The sequence below is a fragment of the Ictidomys tridecemlineatus genome, chromosome 9 (genome assembly GCF_052094955.1).
Source record: "Ictidomys tridecemlineatus isolate mIctTri1 chromosome 9, mIctTri1.hap1, whole genome shotgun sequence".
In the NCBI taxonomy this organism is placed as follows: Eukaryota; Metazoa; Chordata; class Mammalia; order Rodentia; family Sciuridae; genus Ictidomys; species Ictidomys tridecemlineatus.
Window position 1 is genome coordinate 114,402,595 of NC_135485.1, and position 15,473 is coordinate 114,418,067.

Here is a 15,473-nt window from a genome sequence, read left to right on the forward strand (position 1 = left end):
AAAGAAGACTTAGAATGAGTATCCTGTAATGGAAAATTTATATCCCCAAAATTAATTAAGACAATTGTGAAAAACTTGAAAGTATTGGGAGTCTGGTCTGACAATTGTTGACATTCAACAGACCAGATGCAGGTCTAGGGTTTGATTTTAGGTGCAAACATAGTTGGTAACTAGATATGGTTCCAAGCTTTTAATCTAATTTCCAATGAAACCAATGAAGAAAGCAGCAAAAATGAAAAGATCTTACTGCATACAATTGACCGCAGATATTTGGCGTTAGACATTCATACGTAGCAATCGTACCTGCTCAGTTTATTGGGGATGCTTCCTGTGTACATACTACATCCATGGGGAAATTATTAATGCATGACTGGCCTCTATTTTCCTTTTTGTGCTATTGTTTATTGACTTCTTGCCTATTTGACAAATTCAGTGGCCTGAATTTTTTATACCTGTATTTAATTTATTTATTTATTAATTTATTAATGTGGTGCAGAGGATAGAACCCAGTGCCTCACACATACAAGGCAAGCATTCTACCCCTGAGCTTCAGCCCCAGCCAGCCCCTTTTTATTTTTATTTTTTAATTCAAGGAGAAATTCTTAATATTTTTGCTAACAGGTAATTCATTTATCTCTTAATTTCATTACCAGTGGTAGTTCTTTCAGTCTAAGTACTTGGTAGTTTTTTTTTTTTTTAGAAGTACGTAGTTCATGTGCCACCTGCATCAGATTCATCTAAGAAAATTGTCAAAAATTCAAGACCTATGTTTCACCAGTGCTATGTGAAGTTTCATTTGAAATCTGCATTTTAACAAGTTTCCCAGGCAATTGTCATGCATGGAGAGTATGAAAATCATCCTAAGTGGTTGCTCTTCAGGAGTTTCTGCTCCTCATTCATGTCTGATGCAGATTACTTCCATAACTCACTTATATGCCAGCTCTACCTGGGAAACTCAGGAAGGAGACTTTCTGCCAAATTTCAGGCTTTCATGTTTCAAAATGTATGCTGAGAAGCATTGGGGAAATAGAGCTTCTTATTCCATCCCCTCCTGTGAATGAACTGTTTACTCTCTGATGTCATGTTTTTCTGAAGATGGAATTCAGGAATGAGATCTCAGACACGGTGCCCCCCTCCATCAGCCTCAGCAATATGAATTAATTAGGAGGAATTTAGTATTAGCAGGGATGGTTTGTGTAAACTCTAAGGATACCCCTTTCCTAGGAACCTATCTCTAAACCAGTATCTTACAAGGAAAAACAGCAGTCTCTTTGTGTTACATTCTACTGCATTTAAACTACTCTGAATTCCTTAGTATCAGGTATTACATGAATAGATGGGGTTTGGAGATACGAACAATGACATTGCTAAGAGGGTAAGCAAGATGAGGAATATAATATAATATAATATAATATGATAAAATATAATTTAAGTATTAAATTTGAGAAATTGTAATTACTAGCTTTTGTAAAACAACTTTTTGTCACATATTGTGGATAAGATTTTAGAATAAATTCAAGAGAATTTAGTTCCATTTTGAGAATGGAAGGTAAAAAACATAAAGAACATTATATTGACAACTGCAAAGGAGAATGAATGTTGGCTAAAATAGAACAGATAACTGCAAAAGCTGGAGAGTGTGTGGGATCAAGGGTAGGAATTTTATAAAAATTAGAATCTTTTAATGCTGCTGTGAATACTCCAGTATAGATGAAAAGGGATAATTACAGCAATAAGTCACTTTCATTAAAAAGTGGACATGATCTAATACACAAATGGAGGGACTGGTCTTTGGAAGATGAATCATCTATAGAAACAGGGAGAAAGACTATTTCCAAAGAGATGTGTGGTGTGGAAGCATGAGGAAATCCTCTTTTCATTGCTTGGATTATTTTTTTTCTAGTAACATGAGGAATAACAATACATCAAAATGAAGAAATTGTAAGAATGAAGTGGTTTGAGGAGAGGAAGTAATGAAAAACCATTATCTTGCAGAGAAGGGTAATGGAAATAGCAATGTGTCACTGGTACATTGGACATAGCTTGGATGTAATATGAGGTGGTACACATTAGTTTGTTTTCCTTCTATTACACTTGACTATGAAGTTCAGTCAGAGGAAAAAGGGTTAATAAACATTGTTGTTTGTTAGGTTAATAATTAGGAGAGAGACAGGAGTAAGGTAAGCAGGTAACAAGGCAATGATTACACTGGTAGACCATAGAATTAGTGGCAGGTAAGGACATATGAGGCCATGAGGAATGTGATTTGAAGTGAACAATTAACTAGAATTCACAAATTGGTCAAATATTACTAGAATTAGGTATTAGAAAAATATGCAATACCTTCATTCAAATAATTGTCTCAAGGCATCTGGCAATTTCTGTTCATAATAAGTGCTCTAGTCTACATAGAGGGTTTGGTCTACATAGAGAAATTTATGCCCCATTAAAGTTTCCTAAATGTTTGGACAGCCTAACTTTTCTTTTAAATTTATTGTATCAGTTTTACATTTAGCCAATAGGAGAAATATATTGATTTATCAAATACAACCATTATTGGTCAAAAACTTCTACTGTATTTGTATCAAGATGGGAAAACAATAAGTACCTCTCAAGGACAATTTTTAATGTTTAAACTATTTGAAGAATCCAGAAAACAAATAGAAAATGTGTTGTAAGAGAATCTGTAGGCTGAAATGTAGGATTCTTGTCACAAAGATCCGAAATAATGGGAATTCAAAGAAGATACAGGTGTGTTTTTCTTACACATAAAATGAAGTATAAAAAGGTTGATTTTGGCATGGTATCTATGGTATCATAGTAGCAAAAATGTTTTGTACTATGATTAGCTCTTTGTTTCTACTCTCTGTGGCATACTGTGTTTTCAAAAAGGCTGCATAAATTCTGCATGCATCTCAACAAAGGAAAAAGAAGAAGGAGGAAGGGAAAAAATAGAACCTGACATGAAAAAGTTCTTTTAAGAAGTTTTAATAAACACACCAGCAAAAACCTTTTTTTTTTTTCTTTTTTTTTTTTTTGGTGCTGGGGATCAAACCCAGGGCCTTGTGCATATAAGGCAAACACTCTACCACTGAGCCACAACCCCAGCCCAGAAAACTTTTATTGAGCCTCCCCAAATACAAAATAATTACAAAGTATATTTCTTTGATCTTTGTATATTGTAACAAACAACAATAGAAAAGTCCAACTAATGAGAAGGAAGGGAGAAATAAATCATGGGTGGCTAGTTAGCCATTATTGCAATAAAATCTCTGGGATGCCAACGCATTTTGCAAAACAGTAATAGAATAATGATTCTTTGTAATAAAATATCTAGAAATGCTAACATTAGTTATAAAACAGCAGCCCTAAATTTAATTTTCTATACCAAGCCTTTTTGTTTTTATTTTTAAATCAGTTTCCTTTCCTTTGGTTTTATGGTGTTTTGCTTTTGGCATAATAACTTGAAACATATGTTGTATATAAATAAGTATAGCAAACTTGGGATTAATCAGTTGTTATAGCACAATAACAAAAGAATAGCTGGGAATGAGGAGTGACACTGGAAAATACAACAAGATGCAAATTAGGTAGCACACTTATGGACCCAATAAATCTCTAAAACTAGTTTAACTTATTTTCCATTTCCTTTTAGAAAAGGTTGAAAGGACCTTAGAAAATCAGGTTTTAATATGGGATTTAAAATGTTTATCTTAACAATTTGTCAATTAATAATAGAAATAAAATATATATTTGATTACCATGACAATCCCTGAAAATACCACAAGATATTGGGATTCCTAAGTGTTTTGAAATGAAAAGTTTATTTAATATCACAGGGTACAAGCTAAATAAAGGTCTATCAATAACCCTGTTTCCTTCTAACAATATAAACTTAGATTATTGAAATATGGAAGTGCTTCTGTATCCTTATTTGAAGAAACATTGTGTATAAATCAAAGGAGTTTGTACCAGTGGGATTCATTTCACGCTTTTTTTCTTTTTATATAAAACAAATTGTCTTTAGATCTCAAGCTTATGATATAGAATGTTTGAAATATTTAAAAGTCATTTACTGTTTATACTACCCTGTGGGCAGAAAGCTTGTCAGTATTTCACAAAAGACCCATATGTATGTTCTTACTGCTCTCCCATTCAAATTATTTAAACCCTCACCTATAATATAGAATAAATTGTTTCTTTCCTACTCATGTTAAAAACTGAATAATAATGTTTGTTTTATAGGATGTCTATAGAGAACAGTTTTATTTTTCTCCCTCAAATTTGGAAATACCTAAACAAAAAAGCCAAACATAAAACAGTCGTATTTTTCTCCCTCAGATTTTAGCAATACCTGAACAAAAAGCCAAAACATAGAAACATCAAAACATCACCTTCATTACTAACAAAGTAATTTAGGTAAAGTGTCTGAAGTCTAGGGCAACAGTAAGTTTCTCTCTTGCATCATGAAATTGAACTTCCTCATCTATCACAGACAGCACAGTATCCTCTGCCCAGACTCTGAGCCTTCTATGCTTAAGCTTTCTGCATGATCAAAGTGCAGAGGACAATAAAACCTTTCAGTAAGTAGTAAGATGCAGAGAGCAGGAAGACCATCTCTTTCCTTCACTCTCCACCTCTTGCTGTGGACTCTCCTCGTACTGGATGGGAGAGTGAGAAGCTTTTCCTTACTGCAGCTTAGTGATTTCTCTGTGGTTCTTGAATAAGCAGGACCAGCAACTTGTTTTAAATGAAAATTCTCAAAGTCTCTGAGCATGAGGTAGATAGGACAACCTGTGTTTTAGCAAACCTTCCTGGAGATTCCAATGATTAAGTTTATGAAATTTGACAAATAGAAAGATGACAAATAGGAATATATCACTTCCTCATATTCTCCAGCTTTTTATTATTTTAACTTTCACTGAATCTATTAAGTTCATGGTAGTCTAGGGGATGATATCTGTCATGGATAATTTTAGTCTTCTCCCTCTGATGCTCTGAGGAAGCCAATATTCATGACTTGCTCCACATCCCACCCAGGGCTACTTCAGCTAGGATGCAAGTTCCCTAATAGCGTCCTAGTGCAAGAATCTGTCTTCTCTGCCACACTTCCTAAAGATCTGTCAGTTTTGTTCAAGACAGCCTAGATGTACCAGGGATTAATGCCCCCTGGGAATAATCCTCAACTCCCAGGGACTCAACTAAACTGGTGGGAAGCATTTTTTTTTCTTTTTTTTTTTTTTTTTGCCCATAGTGATAACATCTCAAGAATAAATCTCAGGAATGCATAAATATTTTCCTTTTTTCTTTTATTTGTTGTTATTTTTGTTATTTTCCTTTTGTCTCAATTTTCCCACTATCTCACTAGCTCCTACCCAAACCAACTAGTTTGTCCTAAATTATTTTCTCAGAACTGCTTTTGGAGGTACTCATAGTTAGAAAAATCATTTCCTTAATATTTATTATTGTTTTTGTGTAGCTCCTCCTGAGAGCTACTGGTATGCACTATTTGTTTCTTTCTGGAAGGTTTTGAAACATGATAGAACAGTCATTAATTATGAAGCTTGAAAATTATCTCTATATATTGTTTTCCATTCTAAATTGTGTTCATTTATACCATTCAATAGAACTATCTAGAGGTTCTACAATTAGATTAAATCATGACGTCAAGATACCCCAGTTATGTAATATCAAGAATATAGAGATACGTTTTAAAATACAATATCTAAAATGTTTAATTGTTGAGTTTCCAGAGAGAAATAAAACCCGGAAAGAATAATGTCCTAAAGAAGTTATTTCAAGGTAATTAAAAATAAAAAATTAAGTGTTTCTGCCCTTGTAAGTTGAAGTCTAAAGAATGTCCAAAAAATTAAAGAACAACTAAAGTACAAAGAATCCAGTTTTAAATTCCTTGTTTCCTTTCAGTGAGTTGAAAACTTCTAACTTTGTGATGACTTAAACATTTGTATTCTGAGTTCATTCTCACTGATTTTTAGCATACCAACTTTCTATTTATTTTCAAATCATTACATTTCTGTTCACTCTTCTTTCTATTGCCTTCTGTTGGATTGTGTAAGTTTTAGAATTCCATTTCATCTTCACTATTGACATATTAGTTTTACCTCTGTTTAATTTTGTTAGGTGTAGCTCCAAGTTACATTTGCAAAGTGAAACTCAATATATTGTCAAGTATCTAAACTAATATTCTACCATTTCATATAAAAATAAAACAATATGCTTGATCTCTCCCTTTTCCACCCTTTGTAATAATATTGTCAAATATTTTACTTCAATCTTTGTTCCAAAGCAAATGTAGTTTAATTTTACTTTAAATAATTAGTGACATAGCTCCTTCTAGCAGAGGCTATGGTATTACATAGGAAAAAGTACTCCATGTTCTTATTCCAGTCTATGAACTATTTGTTACTGTTCACGAGATAAAATACAGAACTTATACGTGAGCTTTAAAGCAATTTCATGATAAGTTCATATTTCTATGTCATATATGTAAGGAATCTGATTTTCTAGAAACTGCAGAAATTGGGATAGAGGGGTGGGGGGATTTCTGCCACAGATTGTTTTAGAATCACTTTCCTGAGGCCTTGGGGCCCTCCACTGAATCCTTTGTGTTCATTTCCAAGACAATAAAAAAGACAAAGTTTGTGTGGAACATTTTTATAGGGCAGACCTTGTGTTGGCCAATAGCACTTTTGCTGACTTGCCAGGATGCTAATCAATACATTCTATTCCAAAGAGCTCTCAGAAGGGTAAGCTTGCTATGTGTTCAGAAAAGAAGAGGAAGTATGTTTAGTGTGAATCTAGCCTGATTTTTCCACAAGAATGCATTGCTGTAAGTTTTCTGGGAGAAGGATGGAGAGAACCACTTCTCCACGAAAAAGTTTAAGACATCTCTGATGTCGCCTGGGGCAGACAATTTTTGAATCCAGTGCTGCAACAGAATTACCTTTATTTGTGATAGTATTATTTATTGGCATCTTTGCAAGCCTCACCCTGTTTCACCTGGTATGTATCTTTAACTGATTCAGAATCTAAAATTGAGTTTAATGTTTCTGAAAACTGTATTCTTATGGGATTTTCAGAAATCTGCATCTTACTGAGAGCAAAATAATGTGTTATTACTTCAGTTTATAAAGTTTTTTGATCTTCTGCCTGATTGATTGATTGATCGATGCTTACATTTCCCCCTCTTTATTATGCTTGAATTTTCTTAGTTATTGTATTCCTCCTTTCAGAAGAGATCTGTCACTTTCTACCACTTCAACTATTGCTTTGGTAAAATAGATTTATCTTCCTCCTTTATTTTTTATTTTTATTACTTCTCTGCTTTCAGACCCAAACATTTTTGTACTCATGTATTTCTCTCTGTGTTGTACTCTCTGAGATCTGTCACAGTGAAAGATATGAAAGTATTACATCTATCTGCTAAAATCATTCTCAGTTCAAGCAAATATTTTATAACTTCTCTTTAGTGATTTGGCTGATCCCACCTAAGGGCTATTCTTCCATTAGAACAAGATCTAACCTATGTCCAGTTATAATCCATTATTTTCCTCCCTAGATTTCTTTTACAGTTTAGTTTCATCTTGACTGTGTCTTCCCTCAGAGTCTTGATTCTATAGATTTCTTGATCATGTTCCCTTAGGTGCATAGGATAGCTTCATGCAAACCTGAAATTACTATCACTGAAATGCATTCCAGAATGCTATGAAATTGTTATACTGCTCTTCTTTGTTTTTCTTCCACATTTTTTCCCCATAGTTTGTGTAAATGCTTGATAGAGATTTTTGAAAAAGCAGGGCTTTTCCCCACTTATGCTGATTTTGTGTATCCCCAACTTTACATTTACATGGTCAAATTATGTGCCTCCTCTGTTTAAAATCATGTAGAGCTCTCTATATCTCTCAGATTAAAAGCCAGCTTTCTGAAAGCACTACACAAAAACACGTGTTCTGATATCCCAGATTTCCCTGTATCTTCTTATCCTTCTACCCTCTTCCTTTGCAGTAAGAAAAGTTGAATCCAGCTGCCATCAGCACTCCCCTTCTCTTTGACCTTTAGCATAACAAACAAGTGCCTACACTTGGCTGTTCTCTCTGCATAAAGATACTTGCCAGCTCTCTAGTGTGCTTGGTACTAAATTCTATATTTTGCTTAAATGTCACTCTCTTGATGAAGCCTATACAGATACACAATTTAAAATTGCAGCTACTCTCACCCACACCTTCATGTACTTGTAATTCTTTCTGTATTTATCCAAAATATCATTACCTTCTTACAAAGTGCATGCCTCCTAACATGTTATTTACAAACATTTTTAATCATATTTTACCATTTTTGAAATAGGTATATATTCTCATGTGTTGTTTAAAAAATCAAATTATCTATTAAACTGGCAGCTGTATTTCCAGTCTTGTATAAATAATAGCATATTTGATTTATATTATTTGTAGACATACTTTAGAGACCTCTCCCTCTTTCTCTCTTTCTTCCTCCCTCCCTCTCTCTTTCTCCCTCTCTCATTTCTTTTAAGTACAGACAATAGTGCCTTGCACCTAGTTATGACTCAAAAATATGTCTTGATATATCCATGAATAGATAATTGGAGCTGAGTCGGGTGTTACATTCCTGTAATCCCAGTGGCTCAGGAAGCTGAGGCAAGAGGATTGTGAGTTCAAAGTCAGCCTCAACAACTGTGTGTGTTACTAAGCAACTCAGTGAGATCCTGTGTCTAAAAAAGAACTACAAAAATACAAAATACAGTTGGGGATGTGGCTCAGTGATTGAGTGCCTCTGAGTTTAATCTCAGTACCAAAAAAATAAAAATAAATAAAAAAATAATTGAATGTTCCTCATTCATTCACTACTAATTATGAATATCTTTGCAGATTCTATTTTGTCTGCTCCTGAAAATTTAAGCTCTCCTGTGCTGTCAGATTAGTTGGCCCTACCTATGGTTTTATTACCTAATAATTAAAACATGTCCTCCATTTCTGATGACACTTTCCTTAAGAAAAGTTGTCCTCAGAGCCACACAGGGTGTGTATTTGTGTTGGATTTCAAGATTTAATTTTCCTTTCGTATCTGGTTGCTTTGTCCGTAAAGATGTGTTCTTAAGTAACTTGGATTCCATTATCAGCCTTTCTTCCTTTATTTGTATTCATTTTCATGTACTCAAGTTCTGATGGAAAAATAAAGTACACATTTTTAAGCCACTTCCTTTTCCACTTGATATCCTGAGCAAATCTAATTCTTTAGAAGCAGTGAAAGAAAAGAACTTTCCTTGCTGTCTTAGGCATTATATTTGCAATGCTTTCCTTTCTATATCTATCCAACCCTTCAAATTTCTTTAAAATAAGCTTCGTTTTTAATAGTATAATAAGTGGAGACAATCCTTGACTGAAGGTACACATTTTTAAAGGCTCAGTACCCAGATATTAGATATGGAGGAATTTTTGTCAGTCATGGCATTTTGCTTTGTAGTTGTTTTTAAATAAAATACATGATCTTGGGTTGAGATGTGGCTCAGCAGTAGAGCACTAACCTAGCATGTGCAAGGCCCTGGGTTTGAACCTCAGCACCAGAAAAAAATAAATAAAAGTATTTTATCAAAAATAAATAAATTAAATAAAATACATAACCTCTCCTTGGTTGAAGACACACTGTAGATCTATGCAATCTAAAGCCATGACCAGACTTGTAAAAAGTTAATACTAGAGTATTTGTTATTACATAGCAGTAAGCTGGTGCTTAACAGCCTTTGAATGTCCAACAAGAGCCTGTCGACATAATGAAATTTGGGTAATATAGTACTGACTACCTCGGCCTACTATTAATAATTTAAAGCATTAACCTATACTTTGTGTTTTGTAGCATTAATAGAATTTAGCTGCCTCTGCAATAGTATAACAAAGTAGAAAAAAAAAATCTATCATGGCTATCAGGTAAACCTGGACGAGAAACAGCAGAAGCCACTTACTGACACCTAAAAATGACTTTTTTCTGCATCATCCTTGATTAAAATACCAGACAACACTGCATCTGTGTAATTTGAAGCTGAAGGATGACAGCCTGTACACAGGATGACCTGCTTTCTAAGGTCTGTATTGGTTAGATACAGCTCTGCCTGCATAAACACAGCTATTCCCTAATGACAAAAAAGTAGCCCACTGGGATCAAACCTAATTAGCCTATATTTATTAAGGCTTAAAACCACCTGCTGAGGCTGCAGCATATAGAAGCTAACTTCCCTACTATAAAAAGGATCTGCTCCAAGGCATATACCATCAGGGCTAAGTTGCTCACTAGAGCTATTTCAACAGCTTTGATATGTATTAGTATTACTGTCAATCACATTTTACTCTCTCAGTTTCTCAACACCTCCCAAAGCCCCACATGTTGAGCTTGTAGGAGATCAGTTAATAACACAACTCTCTTCCCCCTCCTGATTCAGACTTTGGAATCAGGAATGACCAATCTTTCTGTATTTAGAACCAATACAGAGAAACATGTAGTACTGAGTTGGATAAAATGTTACCTAAATTATTGATTGAACTGCTTAGAGGCTCCAAAATTTACCAAGTCATTGGCAGGCATCACTGCACAACCACAGACTTCAGCACATAGGGATAGATCCAACACTAGGATCTGGTGTTTTCAAGAGAGGAGGGCATTATGCATCCTCTTTGCAGGCAGATCCAAAGTGGGAGAAAGGGTGGACTGTGCTCAGCCTTTCTCAAAACACACCAAGCAGAGGCATTCTTTCCTTCTCCTACTTTGAGGACTTAGTAAAGGCTAAGGAAATAGTTCTCTGCATGAATCAAAGAGGTGTGCAGAGTCTTTTGTTACTATGAGCAAATAGTTGTTGATTTTTGTTTGTTGTCACTGTGACATACACTTGAGAAAAAGAATTTAAAGGCGGAAGGCTTTATTTGATTTCAAGATTTCAGAGTTTTTAGTCCATGGTCATCCATTGCTCCATTGCTTTGGGCCTACGATGAGGCAGAACATAACTGTGAAATCTGTTTTGTTGGAAAGCTGTTCATTTCATAGGATCTGGAAGCAGAGCTGGAGGGTTAGGGACAAGAAATACCCTTCCTGGGAAAGCCTTCAGTGACCTACTTCGTTCAACCAGGTCCTACCTTCTCCAGTTTATACTGGCTCCCAGTAATCTATTCAGCTGCCTCCCAGTAATCCATTTATGAGGTCACCGCCCTCATAATACAACCAGGCCTCAAAAGCTTCAACTCAGAACAATGCTAGATTGGGAACCAATCCTTCAACACATGAGTTTTGGGGGACATTCCATATTCAAACCTTAACAATGACCCATGATTAGATACTATTACTTTGTTTTCACCTATGATTGATTTAAATTTAAATCCATTCAGCCAGAACTTTTTTATATGGGTAAGTCAAATTAATGAACTTGTTTAGGTATTTCGAAACTTTAAAATTATTTTTTTTCATAACATTATAATCTGATTATATCTATATATTTAGATTAGCATGTCCTGGTTTACTGAACTAGTTGATAGGAGTCATATTTCATAGATTACAACTTTTGCATATAAGTACTGAGAAATGTTACAAAACACTTATGAGGTGGCCCGCACTTAAAGAACAGTATAATGACTAATTAATATAATGATACTTGTATAACAAGAGAGTGGAAAGAAGGTTAATGTGATAATGAGGCTTATTTGATCTTAAAGATTTAGCATGAGGGCACTCTCATGATAGCTTAATTAGATTTTAAGCACCTTTTGCAATTTGCATGTGTACTTGTTAATCCATATGTTCTCAAAATAAATTTAACTTCATTTAAATTAACAAATTTACCTAATATCTTTCCCTGTGTTGTTTTACTGTTTTTGGTTGGGACATTTTTTTTCAATCTTTTTTATTCAAAGTATATAATTCATGCTTACTTCTCCTGTATTATATTTGAATCATACTTCACATCAAAATAGTATCATGACATCTTTAAAGTTCAAAACAATAAATTAATGCAATGCAGGCAGTTACTACAATTTATGACTAGACTAATCTCATTAATCTTTATGTTAGCACATTTTTTGTACCATATATTAGTAAATTTTATTTCATTCTTTGATATGTGTTTCATTTTTTAACTTGACCAAATAGGAAGAATGTTTTAGAACTTTTTAATAATAAAAACAGAACATCATTTGTGGTAGTAATTCAGCCAAGAATGTGTTGCCTTCTGGTAGAATACATTTTCATATTATATATATTGGCTTTTATGATTTCTTTTGGATTAATACTTTTCATGCTTTTCTTATAATTATAAAAATTTGTTTCCTTGATTTTTACTCTTCACTCCCTACATGACATATCACTAGACCTAGGCATTTTTAAATATAGTTTGCTCTAGTTTACTTCTTTCTTTTGTTCCTCGCTGCAATACTGGAGGTTATACCCTGGGTCTCTGATAAAACTCAGGGGACATAGTGCTGAGCTTCATGCTCAGGTCTTGTTACTTTGACTTAGTCTCCTAAAATTGCTGATATCATCCTAGGATTTATGACCTTCCTACCCCAGCTTCCCAATTAGCTGGATTATAGGGGTGTGCCACCACACTTAGCCTCAGTTTACTCTTGTAGCATGTAGTTCTTAAATCATTGATGCATGCTGTGTGCAGTGACTCACTACTGGCAATCCCAGTGACTTGGGAGGATAAGGTAGGGAGATTGTAAATTTGATGCTAGCCTAGGCAATTTAGTGAGGCACTAAACAATTTAGAGAAACAATTTCTTTAAATAAATAAAAAATGGCTCTGGGTTTATCTCTGTGGTAAAGCATTCCTGGGTTCAGTCTCCAGTGCCAGTAAATAAATATAAATAAATAAGTAAAATAATTTCAAAAATTAAAATTAAGTCATTATAAGAACTGGCATGCATGATTTTCTGACTCTCTCTGGTTTAAGTTAGACCATTTTTCCATGGACCAACTAATATTATATGTACTACATTGAAGATGCCAATGAACACTGTAGCTCAGGGTAATTTCTTCTACCTCACACACTCTGCCTTCCTAGATTTTTAATTGAGTAATTAATTTGTTATATATGTCACCTTTCCTTTAGGTTTTTAAATGTATATGTAGACTTATAATTACATAAAATGGGCAATAAATGGCCTGGTCTCATACATTCTTTGTTTTCTTTTGTAGGTTTAATATTGTATCTTGCAAATAGTAAACAGTAAACACAATTTAATCTGTTTATTGAATGGAAGCTTTTTTATTTTTAATATCACAAAGTAAATAATCAACTAAGTGGCTTGTGGAATGTGAAAATTGGCCACTCTACACACAATCGTGGTATTTTTGTTTTAAGATGTACACTCTTAACAAGGATGAAATCAGCACTCAGACTAATCCTATAACAGGTTAGGTTTTCAATTAAATGTTGTGGTGACCTAAGCAACAATATAGCTTTTATCTATATAGGATTTTTGACATTTGTGGTGTCAGATAAATCTAGAAAGTTGAGTGCAACACAGAAGAGCAAAACTGTCTCAAAATGTGTGAAGAATACATCTGGTTTGCCTCAATTTTCTTTAATTGAATAAGATTATAACTCATGCAGGTAAATATTACAGATGACAATGTAATATTGGTTATGTAAGCAGAATGTTTCCCTCAAAAACCTATATGTGAATTTATTTCAATATACTTATTGAGATTATGTTAAAGGTAAGGGATTTGGGTTTAGTGGAGTTCTTTATATTAACTTATTTCTAAGTGTTAATTGGAAAAGACTCCATAGACATAGTGCAAAAAGATGTTCCTATAGTTAATTATGGTGAATATGATGATGCAGATGATGACAGGATATGCCACAAGAATCTGAGACATTAGTATAGATTAGAGGGCTCTGATTATTTTGTTATTAAGAAGGCCCAAGAAAACATTATAAATTCCTTTCTTTTGCCTCCAAATTTCCACTAACTCAAATTAATTTAAATAAGCTTTGCCACAGGGAAAGTAGAAGGTTTCCTATATTGTGAATCTAGAATACTGATTTGAGAGTTTGTTAAAACAAAATACATATAACTTTGATGATTATTTAGTTGCAAAAGGAATTAACAATAGAAAATACAGTTGCAGGCTACCTACTACCAAAACCTGAAATCCAAAGTGCCTGAATCTGAAACATTTTAGGGCACCAGTATAATGCCACAAGTGGAAAATTCCACAAGTGACTTCATGTGATTGGTCTGTCAAAAAGCAGGCACAGAAAATTATTAAGTAAAATTAGGTTCAAGCTATAGGAATTAGGTGTATATTAAACATAAATGGAGTTTTCTATTTAGAATTGGATCTCATTCTCTAAATATCTCACTATATATATGAAAATTATCCAAAAACTTTTTAAAAATCTAGAAACCAGAAATACTAAGATCCTAAGTTTTTGAATAAGGGATGCTCAATCTCTGTATCATTTGTGACTATTAGCAGTACTCAGTAGTACTCTATTAACAGATAATTTTTATTATTAAATTTTCAGAGTTTCCTCCAAAACACTTTTAAGACCACTGATTACTTTAAAATAAAAATAGTCAAAGCAAGAAAAATACCCAATGATAATACCATTTCTACAAACATCAACAATTTATCTTTCTATAAAAGTTACTCAGCATCAAAATGATGATGATGATAATAATACTAATAGTAATAATAATAGATGTCTAAGAAAGTATTGAATTTGGGGAATAATTAAAATGGCTTTTATACTAAATATCATGTTGTACTAGTAAAAGATTATAAGTATCCTTTTTGAAAATGAATATTTTAGACTAATATATCAATATGTCAAGGGAAGAATAAACTGTTTATGGATAGTAAATTTTTAGGAAGACAAATTACAAATTAATTTTATTATATTATTTAATTAGATGAATTGTGTTATTTTTATGTTTCTTAAAACACAAATGAAATGTATTGATATATTTCAGTAAATACTTTGTTTTATTTAAAAAAAATGAAATATGGTAAATAGTAGTGCCATCTATTGATAAAATTAAAAACTGCAGTTTCATCTTAAGGAATACTAACACATATTTATAGGAATGTTTCCATAGCTAGAGATTCCTTATTGTAATGACTAAATTATAATTGTATCAAATCAAATACTGGAATAGTGTTTAAAAATAACATATGTATATGCATATGTGTGTATGTAACTATATGTGTATATGTATTACACACATATATGATTAATAATAATCTGATAGTAATATTAGTTTTTGTTTTAGTTTTAATTAAGTTTGCTATGATTAATTTTAATGACATAATTTTGAATAATAAAAAACTTAATCACATTGAAGACAATTAAATTTAATACTAAATACTTATTTTGTGCTACAAATTTTAAGAAATAAATCCATCTACATGGTGGTAATGAATCATAGTTTTATTTTTATTCCTTC

At 33.1% G+C, this 15,473-nt stretch overlaps 1 protein-coding gene and 1 non-coding gene across 5 annotated transcripts in view; one reads left to right on the forward strand and one right to left on the reverse strand.

Moving 5' to 3' along the window:
• Positions 1-15,473, forward strand: part of Fstl5 (follistatin like 5) — a 757,510-nt gene that overhangs the window by 574,657 nt on the left and 167,380 nt on the right. The gene's annotated exons all lie outside the window — the stretch shown is intronic.
• Trnai-uau (transfer RNA isoleucine (anticodon UAU)) lies at positions 3,035-3,107 on the reverse strand. The gene has a single exon. It is a non-coding gene; the product is annotated as a tRNA-Ile (tRNA).